General features: G+C 39.4%; 1 protein-coding gene and 1 non-coding gene across 2 annotated transcripts in view; both read right to left on the bottom strand.

Moving 5' to 3' along the window:
* Window positions 1-2,525: 2,525 nt before the first annotated feature.
* Window positions 2,526-12,051, bottom strand: part of LOC114672368 (uncharacterized) — a 29,963-nt gene continuing 20,437 nt past the window's right edge. The window contains exon 3 of the mRNA XM_077964165.1: window positions 2,526-3,239. The gene's annotated coding sequence lies outside the window, so the exon portion shown is untranslated. The remainder of the gene's footprint in view (window positions 3,240-12,051) is intronic.
* Window positions 7,367-7,470, bottom strand: LOC114672550 (small nucleolar RNA U13). The gene has a single exon (XR_003722956.1). It is a non-coding gene; the product is annotated as a small nucleolar RNA U13 (small nucleolar RNA).

The following is a 12,051-nucleotide window of genomic DNA, read 5'->3' as shown; positions in this document are numbered from 1 at the left end:
GTACCATCAACACTGTAGAAGGTTAGAGTGGGAAGGATCTGAGGTTTGTTGTGAGGAGCCTCAGTGGCTGCCTAAAAGAGAGCTAGGAATATAGTGGGGGAAAGAAGACTAGGTAGGACTCTGAGTTCTCCTCATTCCAGTTTCTACCATCTCAACCAAGAGCAAACCCGTTTCTGTCCATTTCACCTGCTGATCTTCAGAATAAGATTATTAAAAAATGTTCTGCTTCAAAATAAAATTTGGGCCTATTAATCTATTCCAACTTCTCATTTACAGATAGAGGCTCAGAAGGTTGTGATTTGCTCTTCAGAGAGGTCACTGAGAGATCTCCTAGACTGGGTTCTAATTTTCAAAGAGATTTTGAGGAAAAGAAATGTCAGAAGGAGCTGGGCACGGTGGCTCGCATCTGTAATCTCAACATTTGGGGCTGGGCATAGTGGCTCATGCTTGTAATCCCAGCACTTTGGGAAGCTGAGGCTGGTGGATCACTTGAGGTCAGGAGTTTGAGACCAGCCTGACCAACATGGTAAAACCCTGTCTCTACTAAAAATACAAAAAAAATTAGCTGGGGGTGTTGGCACCTGTCTGTAATCTTAGTTACTCAGATGGCTGAGGCAGAAGAATTGCTTGAGCTCAGGAGGTAGAGGTTGCAGTGAGCCAAGATCGTGCCACTGCACTCCAGCCTGGGTGACAGAGTGAGACTCCTTCTCAAAAAAAAAAAAAAAAGAAAGAAATCATTGTGGAAGGCCAAGGCAGGAAGATCACTTGAAGCCAGGAGTTCTGGACCAGCCTAGGCAAAACAAAAAAGATGCTATCCCTACAAAAAAGAAAGAAATACTAGCCTGGCCAACATGGCCAAACCCCATCTCTACAAAAAAATACAAAAATTAGCTGGGCATGGTGGCACATGCCTGTAATCTCAGCTACTCAGGAGGCCGAAGCAAAAGGATTGCTTGAACCTGGGAGGCAGAGGAAGCAGTGAGCCAAGATGGCGTTACTGCACTCCAGCCTGGGCAATAGAGCGAGACTCCATCTCAATAAATAAATAAATGAATAAATAAATAAATAAATAAATAAATAAATAGGAAAGAGAGCAAGAGAGAAAGAAAGAATAGAAGAGAGGGAGGGAGGAAAGGAGGAAGGGAAGAAGGGAGGAAGGGAGGGGACCCCTAAGTAGGGTCAAAGGTATATGTGTAAAAACCTACAGTAATAGAATATTTAACGTTTTAAAATTTCCAAAGCACTAATAAATACATACCATTTGATCTTCACAACAGACATGTAAAGCGAGTAATGTAGGTATCATTAACCTCAATTTACAGATAAGGAAACTGACACCAGGCAAGGTCAAGTGACATGCACAATGCCACAAGTGTTACAGCCTGAACCAGAACTCTAACATTTCTGACCTTCGACCCAGTGCTCTTTGTATTACACCACACTGCAGACTAAAGAGACATGACAAATAGGTCTGTCAACATACCTTAGAGACGTGAGTTGGTAGTAGGTAGAAGATTCACACACATTCTGGCGCCCAGGGATACGATTTGGCAATGTGTAAGTTATCCTGTGCTGTCATTGCTCACAGTCTGAATCATGTACATATTCCCATTGGGGGAATATTTGAGCATCATCTCCTAAGTGCTATTTTAGCAATAGCACTTTGCTAATTATGAAGACAAAATTACCTTATTAGATCATAAGGAAACCTGTCTTTTGGTTTTATCAGACATTTGTTTCTGCTGGTTAAAAATCGTTTGGTTTTCCTTATAAGAATTTACTTAGCCTAAATGTTTAACGTGGAAGAAAACTTAAAGATAAATTTTCTTCTGTATTAAAGTTTAATTTTTTTTCATTTTCTTTTCTCCTCCCGTCCTCTACTCTTGGCTACCTCCCTGCTAATTATTCATTATTGATCATGTAAAATATCTTTCTCAGGGTAAAAATCAAACTTAAAAAGAAATTAATTTATAACCTTACAAGACTCAATATATTATAGCAGATTGAAACATTTTAGAGGTTAGAATGTAAAAATGAGAGAATATTTGAAAAGAAAACTAGTCTTTCTGGGGAAACAGCTGTGAGGTACTTTTCAATGTAATGCTAAAATAGTTTGATGCTTGAGGTAAAAAGTCACATTTGGGGCCGGGCACGGTGGCTCACCCCTGTAATCTCAGCACTTTGTGGAGGCCGAGGTGGGCGGATTACTTGAGGTCAGGAGTTCAAGACCAGCCTGACCAACACGTTGAAACCCTGTCTCTACTAAAAATACAAAAATTAGCTGTGGTGGAGGGTGCCTGTAATCCCAGCTACTTGGGAGGCTGAGGCAGGACAGTCACCTGAACCTGGTAGGTAGAGTTTGCAGTGAGCCAAGATCATGCCATTACACTCCAGCCTGGGAAACAAGAGTGAAAACCCATTTCAAAAAAAAAAAAAAAAGTCAAAAAGTCACATTTGGCTAGTTTGCCTTTCTTGGTACTCTAAAAAATGATTCTAGAGATCTTAAAGGATCAATTAACAGTTAATTTTTTTTCTTTTTTTTTTTTTTGAGACGGAGTCTTGCTCTGTCGCCTAGGCTGGAGTGCAATGGCCGGATCTCAGCTCACTGCAAGCTCCGCCTCCCGGCAATTAACAGTTAATTAACAATTAATGAATTGTGTCAAATACGGAGAAATCGTTTACGCTAATTTCACAGCACAAAACCCAGAATATTTCATTTGTCCATCTTGGGAGAATATAAGCATATTATCTGAGAAATTGCTATCATATTCATAAACTAGGATTAACTGACAAGTTTCCTCTCTTTGAAGAGGCTGTCCAGATGTCTTTGGCTTTCATAGGCCAGGTGGAAAGAGTATCATGGAGATATAGTCAGATCCTTTTTTTTTTTACTTTTTCCAAGATAGAACAATATATGAAGATCCTAATGGATCCTTCTGTCTCTTGGAATTGGGTATAGATGAGAAAGAGAAAACAGTGAATAATAAGTGCCCTTAAACAATATATAAATTCATTTCTCTCTTACATAAAAGAAGTCCAGAAGTAAGTCATCCAGAGTTGGTATAACAGTTTTATGATCATCATGCACACAGAATCTTTCTACCCCATTGCTCTGCCACATGGCTTCTACCTAATAGCCCAGAAGCATTACTCACGCTTCAACCATCATGTTTTATTTCCAGCCCAAATGAAGGAGATGGAGATGATCTGTCTGCATGATTTCCCTTTAAGGAGCCTTCCTGGAAATTCAAAAGAACAATTTCAATGACATCTCATTTGTTAGAATTTAGTCACATACCTACATACCTACATACCTAACTGCAAGGGTTTTTTTTTTTTTCTTTTCTTTTCTTTTCTTTTCGAGTGGCTATAAACCCAGCCAAAATAAAGTTTTCATCACTAAGAAAGGATGAGGAAGTAGATACTTGAGATTTTGTCTGACACAAGTCTTCTCTTTCCACCACCATTTTGGTTAACAGTTGCCAGACGCTTGAGCTGTATGAGTTTGCTTGAAACCCCCTTCCTCTTTTTTCCTAATCTGAACTCAAGTGTAAATAAATTGCTGTTCCTCTGGTCAAGTAAAAGAGAGATGAACTTGAGAAGTTTAATTTTTTCCCCTAAAACTCGCTGGGAAATGCATCTAAAGACATTGTTCAGACTACATGCAAGTTGCTTGTTGTGGAACTCCTGAAGAACTGAAACTCTCAGAATAAAACTCTATAGCATCACCACCATATCCCTAAAAATATATAAACCTAAATTTAAATGTTATTTAAAATGGCAGATGGGCCAAATAACCATGTTCCAAGCTGGTATGAAACTGTGTGTACTATGAGATTTTTCTGAGAAAAAAAAAATAGCCCAGGCAATTCAAATCTAAACAAGGAAACATCTCCAAATATCCTGTAATTTGTTTTCTAGCAAGCAACATGGGAATAATAGTTAAAGCCAGAAGAAATTTGAATAAACTCGGTTTTCATTTCAAAAATTCAAGGGAGAGTCAAGGTCTATATGTCATGGTTAAAAATGTTAAAGCAAGAACAGAGGGCATAAGTATAACTGAATTTCAAAAATGATGATGATCATTATTTTTAAGAGACAAGATTCTTCCTTGTCACCCAGGCTGTAGTGCAACTGCACAATTATAGCTCACTGCAGCCTCAAACTTCTCATCTCAAGCCATCCTCCCACCTCAGCCTCCCAAGTAGCTAGGACTACAGGTATGTATGCACAACTGTGCCTGGTTTATTTATTTTTAAAAAATGTTTTTAGAGACAGGGTCTCACTATATTGCTCAGGCTGAAAAATTATTACTTATAAAAATTTGTTACATGAAGTAGAGGAAGTACTGCAGCTGTCTCAATGAACCTATAGACTGTCAATTCACAAAATGTTATGTTTGGTTGTGTGCAGTGGCTCACACCTATAATCTCAGCACTATGGGGGGCTGAGGTGGAGGACTGCTTCAGGTCAGAAGTTCGAGACCAGACTAGGAAACATAGTGAAACCCCATCTCTACAAAATAAAAATTTTTTAATTAGCTGGGCATGATGGTGTGCTTCTGTAGACCCAGCTACTTAGGAGGCTGAGGCAGGAGAATCACCTGAGCCCAGGAGTTCCAGATTACGGTGAACCATGATTGTGCCCCTGCACTCCAGCCCAGGTGACAAAACAAGACCATGTCTCAAAAAGAAAAAAAAAGAAAAAAAAAAGTTTGTTCATTTCCCTAGCATATTGTTGACTCCAGATTAATCATCACTGTTTGGACAAATATTATCTACTGTGTTCTAGGCATGGTGCTAGGGGGGCAGAAGGAAACAATCTGTCCCCTCAAAGAGTTCAGTTTGGTGATTACAAATTATTTGTAATTTTCATCTTTACAAATAACAGAATCATTGTATTCTGGGATCTCAGAACCAGGAATCTGGGATTAAGCAACATGGTTTGTCCACCAAGAATGCAGTAGAAAGAGCACAAGTTTAAGATTCAGAAAACTTCCATTTAAAGCTCAGCTCTGTCACTTACTATCTGTGCTTTTGAGCAGATTACTTCAACTTTCCTAATTTCAGTTTCTTCCTCTGAGAATTGAGACTAATGCCTACCTGTCAGGGTTGTTCCGAGGATTAAATGAAATAATATAAATGCTGTGCTTGGCACATGGGAGGTATTCAAACACTGTAATTATTATAATTATCATTAATTATTGTGTTATTTCCAAGAGTGGATTAGGTTCTACAGAATGCTTTGGAGAGTGCACATACAGTAAGAGCAATACATATGTAGATCTTGCTATGATCTATGTACTGTTCTCAGCACCTTCCTCAGTAAGATTGGTATTTTTAAGCATAGCAACCATCCTTCAAGATATTATTTTTATCCCTGTTTTACAGTTGAGGAAATTAAGGCACAGAAAGTTGGGTAACTTGCCCGAGGACACACAACTAAGTGACAAAGCTGAGATGTGAACCCAATCGCCATTTCTCCAGAGTCTGCACTCTCATTATTCTATCGCCACGAATAACTTAATTATTTAATTCGGGCTGCGTACAGTGGCTCACGCCTGTAATCTCAACACATTGAAAGGCCGAGGTGGGCAGATCACTTGAGGTCATGCGTTTGAGACCAGACTGGCCAACATGGTGAAACCTGTCTCTACTAAAAATATAAGAATTAGCCGGTGTGGTGGTGCATGCCTGTAATCCCACCTACTTGGGAGGATGAGGCAGGAGAATCGCTAGGACCTAGGAGACAGAGGTTGCAGTAAGCTGAGATCATGCTACTGCACTCCAGCCTGGGTGACAGAGTGACACACTGCCACGAAAAAAAAAATATTATTATTTAATCTGTAAATCATACATGAGACTAGAAAAATTTTCTGACTTTTGGTGATTAACTTTTGATACAATAGTACAACCTTGCTAGCTGGGCAAAGTGGCCCTAGTCTTAGGCACTGTGCTTTAGAAGGCCCTACATATCACGACGCAAAAAATAATTTTTTTTTTTTTTTCCTGAGATGGAGTCTCACTCTGTTGCCCAGGCTGGAGTGCAGTGGCACTATCTCGGCACACTGCAAGCTCCACCTCCCGGGTTCACACCATTCTGCTGTCTCAGCCTCCTGAGTAGCTGGGACTACAGGCGCCCGCCACCACACCCAGCTAATTTTTTTGTATTTTTAGTAGAGACGGGGTTTCACCTTGTTAGCCAGGATGGTCTTGATCTCCTGACCTCGTGATCCACCTGCCTCAGCCTCCCAAAGTGCTGGGATTACAGGCGTGAGCCACCATACACGGCCTCCCCGCAAAATAAATTTATTTAACAATACATGGGCACTTCTGATACTCAAGATCTGGCTCTTAGCATTGACTGTGTGTTCTTAAGCATCCACTCATGCTTAACAGCATTTAAGGCCCAGGAAAATGCTTCTTTATGTCTCTTATCCTATGTCATTAAATGAAAAGGCAATTGTGTCCATCATCTGTGCTATCTTCTGGATTATACCACCACAAGATATGAAGATGAACATGAGCAATTTAGGAGAATGTGAATAACAGAAGCACCTAGGTAGGAGAAGAGACTAACTTTTCAGATCTTTCAGTTAGCAAGAGTGCAAAAGATTTTTGTGTAATGCAGTATCATTTTCCAACACACAAAGTATCCATTTTCTTCTTCTTTTTTTTTTTCTGAGACAGTCTTAACTCTCGCCCAGGCTGGAGCGCAGTGGCACGATCTCGGGTCACTGCAACCTCTGCCTCCCAGGTTCAAGTGATTCTCCTGCTTCAGCCTCCTGTGTAGCTGGAGGCCTGCACCACCACACTCAGCTAATGTTTGTATTTTTAGTGGAGATGGGGTTTGGCCATGTTGGCCAGGCTGGTGTCTCAGACTCCTGACCTGAAGTGATATACTCACCTAGCCCTCCCAAAGTGCTGGAATTACAGGCATGAGCCACTGTGCCTGGCCTTCTTCATGTTTTAATTTGTGTTTCCTGACTACTTGTGAACTAGTATTTTATTTGCAATAATTAAATATGGTGGCTGAGGAATATTTTCTAAGATAAAACAATTTATATTATTCAAGTGTGTGTATATGAAGGTTATACATAACATGTATGAAGTATGATACCATTTCTTTACATTGGCCACTGAATGGGCATTGAATGTGATCATTAAAAATGGTTTTATTGTTATTAAAATATTTAAATAGATGCAAATAGATTTTTAAAACATTTTTGTTTAATTACTTTGATTTAAAATTTTGACATTTTCAGAGCAGATGATGAATCTGAAAAAGAAGTTGATATTTAATGATTATAACTTGTTTTCCTCTTCAGAAATTTTAGGGAGATTCTTCTTTTGTTTCTTTTTTTTCATGTCAAACGGGTAATGTGACAACAGTGTAACAAGGTTCAAGGGTGGCATATCTCACACATGTGCATGAACACTCAATCATTACACTCATGAACTACAAAAGGATCAGGAGGAGATTATTTTGAATATTTTAGAAAAATACCTTTCAAACATTAAATAATGGGAATTTCCAGTTTTTGAATTTACTTTACATTTTTTGATGGAAGATATATTTGAACACTTTGAATACAGTCACTTTGGTTTTTTTAAATCTTTTAGGACTTTGAGAATGAGTACAAGTTAAGGTCAAGATAGAAACAGAAAATACAAAACTGAAATTCAGAGAAGAAATAACTAGGAAGAAAACTTGTCAAGATAGCAAAAAGAGAACATACTTATTTTTTTTTCTAAAAGTTTGACAGTTTGATACCTGACTTTGAAATATTTAGACACATGATGTATAGGCTGCTATGTATCATCTGGTCCCACTGTTACAAATGTTAGGGGTGGGCCTTTCAGACAGAGTCCATGCACAGTTACCACAGCAAGATCTTTTTTGCCTAACTTGTATTTTAGCAATTATAAAATAATATAATTAAATTAGTAGCCTCACAATTGGAGAAAGTCATGAAGTGATAGCAAAAAATTCAGCACATTTCTGAAGTATGAATAACTCAAAGAGGATTATATGATAGACTTGGGTGTTTTAAAGTACTGTATGGTTTTCTTGGTAGAAAAACATCCATGTTGAAATAAAGAATGGTTTCTAAGATAAAATGATCTTCAAGGAGGAAAACCATGTTAAGAAGCGATTCTATTAATTTGGTCAATCAATAAATGAGTAATGATACTCATGTAATGTGTCCCCAGCAGATAACAATGTTGAAGGTCTAAAGCAAGTAAAAGATGTGGTCCTGGCTGCAGGAATTTTACAATCTAATTGATTTAATTGAAGAGATAAGCAATGCATACTTGAAACAATTAGAGATTAGATACTAAAAGAATGAACTGTGAAGTCCAACAAGTTTTACTGAGGATCAAAGCAGAGAAACATTGGTGTGAACTTGAGTCACCTTGCAGGGAGAGATTCTTAGAGGGCTCTCTAAGAAGGAAATGAAACCCAAAATAATAATCTCTGGAATGGATTTAGGAAGGGTCTTATTGGTTCAAGGAAACCACATGAACTATAAACCGTATTTTAAAACAAACAAAATGTCATTCCTCTGTCTCCCCCATAGTAATGCTGTAAATTTTCCTAATACTATCTAGTCTTATATTTTATTTTTCCTTTCTTTTTTTTTTTTTTTTTTTTTTTTTTTGACTTGGAGTTTCGCTCTGTCACCCAGGCTGGAGTACAGTGGCACAATCTTGGCTCACTGCAATCTCTGCCTCCCAGGTTCATGCCATTCTCCTGCCTCAGTCTCCCAAGTAACTGGAACTATAGGCACCCGCCACCATGCCCAGCTAATTTTTTGTATTTTTTTTTAGTAGAGATGGGGTTTCACCGTGTTCGCCAGGATGGTCTCGATCTCCTAACCTCCTGATCTGCCCACCTCGGCCTCCCAAAGTGCTGGTGTGAGCCACCGCTCCCAGCCTCTTTCTTTTTTTCGTAGAGATGGGGTCTCACTATGTTGCCTAGGCTGGTCTCAAACTTCTGGGCTCTAACAATCCTCCTGCCTCAGTCTCCCAAAGTACTGGGATTACAGGCATGAGCCACTATGCCTGGCCTCTCTATATATATTATATGTATATACACACACACACACATATGTATACTTGTGTGTATGTGTGTGTGTGTATATATATGTATATACAGTTTGTTTTAAAGACAGGGTCTCACTCCCAGGCTGGAGTGCAGTGGCACGATCATGGCTTATTGCAACTTCAAATGCCGGCACTCAAGTGATCCTCTCTCCCTCAGCCTTCCTAGTAGCAAGGACTACAGGCACACACCACCATACCCAGCTAATTATTTCAATTTAATTTTTGTAGAGACAGGGTCTTGCTATGTTGCTTGGGCTGGTCTCGAACTCCTAGGCTTATGAGATCCTTCTGCCTTGGCTTCCCAAAGTGCTGCGATTACAGGCATGAGGCCCTGCGCCTGGCCCAGATACGTATTTGTAAAAGCTCCATATTTGTTACCTATTATCCCAAGACTTAGTGACTTAAAACAATAGCATCTCAGTGGGCACTGTGACATGTGCCGGTAGTCCCTGCTACTTGGGAGGCTGAGGCAGGAGTATGTCTTGAGCCCAGGAATTCCAGGCTGTAGTGTACTGATTGTGCACTTTTGAATAGTCACTGCACTCCCAGCCTGGGCAACATAGGGAGACTCTGTCTCTAAAAAAATAAACGAAAAACAGTATCTCACATAGTTTCCATAGGCCAGGAATTTGGAAAGAGCTTAGCTGGTTGGTTCTGGCTCAGCGTGCCTCATGGGGTTGTAATCAAGATGTTGGTCAGGGCTTCTGGAGGCTTTACTCTGGTGTGGGAAGATCTGCTTCCAAGATGGCTCATTCACAGGCTGGCAAGTTAGTGCAGGCTGCTGGCGGGAGGTCTGAGTTCTTCGCCACGTCGACCTTTCCCTTGGACTGTTTGAGTGTTCTCATAACTTGGTGGCTGATTCCTGCCAGAGTGAGTAAGCCAGGAAAGAGCAAAGTGGAAGCTGCAATATTGTTTATGACCTTACCCTCAGAAGTCAAACATCCTCAATTCCTCAATATTCTATTGGTTGCACAGGTATTCCTGTTCATCATGGGCAGGGGCTATACAAGGACTTGAATACCAAGAGGTAAAGGTCACTTAGATCCATTTTGGATGCTGACTAGTACAAGTCCCCAAATTTTTTCTTTCTTTCTTTCTCTTTCTCTCTTTCTTTCTTTTCTTTCTTTCTTGCTTTCCTTCTTTCTTTCTCTCATTCTTTCTTTCTTTCTTGTTGTTTTTTCTTCAGAGTCTCACTTTGTCACCCAGGCTAGAGTGCAGTGGTGTGATCTTGGCTCTCTGCAACCTCTACCTCCCGGATTCAAGGGATTTTCCTGCCTCAGCCTCCCCAGTAGCTGGGATTACAGACACCCACCACCACGTTTGGCTAATTTTTGTGTTTTTTTAGTAGAGACAGGGTTTTGTCATGTTGGCCAGGCTGCTCTTGAACTCCTGACCTTAGGTGATCCGCCTGCCTCAGCCTCCGAAAGTGCTGGGATTACAGGCATGAACCACCGCACTTGATCAAAATTTGCTATTTTTGTGGTTAAAAAACGTAGCTAATATTAGCAATTTCATGTTTTCAACCTATTATTTATAAAGGTGCTACCATGAGCTAAGACACTTGTGATAAATTTTTAAGAAGGTATAAATATAAAAATACTTTTCTTTCTAAACATTAATCAGAATTTCAAATGAACGAGAATAAACTATTTGTTCTTCAAGCATTGTAGTTATTTGAAATGTTACTATATCATCGATATTCTCATAAAGTTTTTGATGCATGAGCCAAAGGATGTGTGGCAGAAGTTCTGAGAGGGCAACAAATCAGTGTGACTTGATGAAAGCGGTTTAACATCCCTGGGATCAATTTTCCTCATCTGTAAGTGACGGAATGGGTTAGATGGCATGTAAGTAGTCTTTCTGTGCTAAAAATTTTTAACATGTCTTTTTTTTTTTTTTTTTTTTGAGACAGAGTCTTGCTCTGTCACCCAGGCTAGAATGCTGTGGCATGACCGCGGCTCACTGCAACCTCCTCCTCCCAGGTTCAAGCGATTCTTTTGCCTCAGCCTCCTGAGTAGCTGGGATTACAGGTGTGTACCACTAAACCTGGCTAATTTTTGTATTGTTAGTAGAGATAAGGTTTCACCCTGTTGGCCAGGCTGGTCTTGAACTCCTGACCTCAACTGATCTACCTGCCTTGGTTTCCCAAAGTGCTGGGATTACAGGCATGAAGCACAGCACCCGGCCTTAACATGTCTTCATATACTGTGTATGAGCCACTACCGGTTCCTTTCTTAAACTCATCACAAGAATTGCATATTTAAGTGCTAGAAAAATGACTGTAACTAAAGATGCTCATTTATTAACATATAATATTAATAGTTAAACTCAAGGTCTCTTCAGCTTTTTAAAGTAGTCTAGAGAGTCTTTCTTCCAGCTTTTTTCTCTCGAAAGCATAGACTGCCCTTCAGTAAATCAATTTACTTAATTTGACTTGCTATATTTGATATTTTTTTGGGTTCACATATTTTTCTTGTGCCAAGTACTGCATTTTCCATTTCCCACAGAACCAGGACAAACTGTACATCCCCTGCTGTGTCCAGGGTAGATCTGGCTAAATGTCAACTATGTTAATTGGTATAGAGAAAACAGCAGCCCTATTTTTATCTGATTAAAAATCCCCACAAACATTCTCTTCTAAACTAAAGCTATGTCAGTACAAAGTGATTTAATTATAACATAAAGTTGGGCAGATGTGTCCCTCCAGCCTTTATTCTACTGTAGCATGCAGAAATGTTGCTGTTTCCTGGAATCCTCAAGCATCTAAAATTTTAATCCTACTTCTGGAGGTTTAGAATTCAGTACTTGAAACTTTCTCTAGTTTGCCAACTGGAATAAAATATATTTGCTTTAAAGTGATATGTTTAAACAAAAGATTTGAATTAATCTATAGAACCTTATTTAAAAGATAGTTGGAAATACTTTATTCCACTGTTAAAAAGTC

This window comes from Macaca mulatta, chromosome 14 (assembly GCF_049350105.2).
Source record: "Macaca mulatta isolate MMU2019108-1 chromosome 14, T2T-MMU8v2.0, whole genome shotgun sequence".
Lineage (NCBI taxonomy): Eukaryota > Metazoa > Chordata > Mammalia > Primates > Cercopithecidae > Macaca > Macaca mulatta.
This window is presented reverse-complemented; position numbering and strand designations above follow the sequence as displayed.